Genomic DNA, 1,098 nt, shown 5'->3' on the forward strand with positions numbered 1-1,098 from the left:
TACACTCCAGGCCCCCCTCTCCCCAGGCTGGTGTTTCTAGGAAACCCTAGCCTGCCTCTGGCAGAGGGACTCCTGGAGTGAGAGGTAGGAGAATCTATGTCCTCATGATCCATGGCAAAATCCCACCCCTACCCCTACTGGCATTTTTGACTTCCCAGTCTGACTCCAACCTCCAGCATGTGTCCCCTGCCATGTCATCGAGCAAAGCTACCCACTGCTTCCTTCAATGGAGTACCCTCTGCTCAGCATGCCCTCATGAGAGCACCAGAGGCAAAGGACCTGGGGCAGGAGGGGTTATGTTTGCAGAACTGGAGTCAGTCTGTGTGTCTGGAACCCAGAAAGTAAGGAAGAGTACCTGGTATATAGAGTTCCTGAAGCTGAGAAGCCATAAGAAGGACTTTTGTCTTTGTCCCAAGAGTAATGAGTGGGAGATGTCATTTTTAGGGTTTTAGGCAGGGAACAATGATCAGTTCTGCTCTGTAGAAAACTCTCTCTGGAGGTAGGGAGACCCAGGAAGGGGTCATTGCAGTTGTCCAGGTGGGAGAGGCTCTTGGAGCACCTTCTGCAGGAACCTGTCTGACCACCCCCCCGCACGTACCCCACCCAGGACTTATTGTGAGGGTAGAGCAGGTGGTCATTGTGGGATGTGACTGGAGGGTCCCTGGGATCCCCAGCCCAGATTATAAGGCAGACTTGAGGCACCCATGCAAATAGGAACTAGTTTACTAAGCTGCGTGCCCCAGATCCTGGCCCAGAATGTTGGGTTTATCTGCTGAATGGATGAATGGCTGGTGGGTGGATGGATAGTGGGTGGGTGGGTGGATGGATGACCAGATGATTGGAGGCATGGAGGGGCGAATAACATCCACTATTAGCTGCAGGCTGTGTGTGCCCTGGAGCACTCTCTGCTTCTGAGTCATGGAATGATCTTCAGGCCTGAAGGTCCTGAGAGGAGCTCCTAAGCCAGAACCTCTGATTTTTCGTATGACCCTCCTGGACTCTGAAATGTACTCAGCCCTTCCCAACTTCTCAGAGCCTCTTTGCTTCTGAGTCAGTTCTTGATTTTTTTCCTTCATACATTTGACTCCCTAAAGTGCC

Source organism: Pteropus alecto, unplaced genomic scaffold, assembly GCF_000325575.1.
Source record: "Pteropus alecto unplaced genomic scaffold, ASM32557v1 scaffold75, whole genome shotgun sequence".
Lineage (NCBI taxonomy): Eukaryota > Metazoa > Chordata > Mammalia > Chiroptera > Pteropodidae > Pteropus > Pteropus alecto.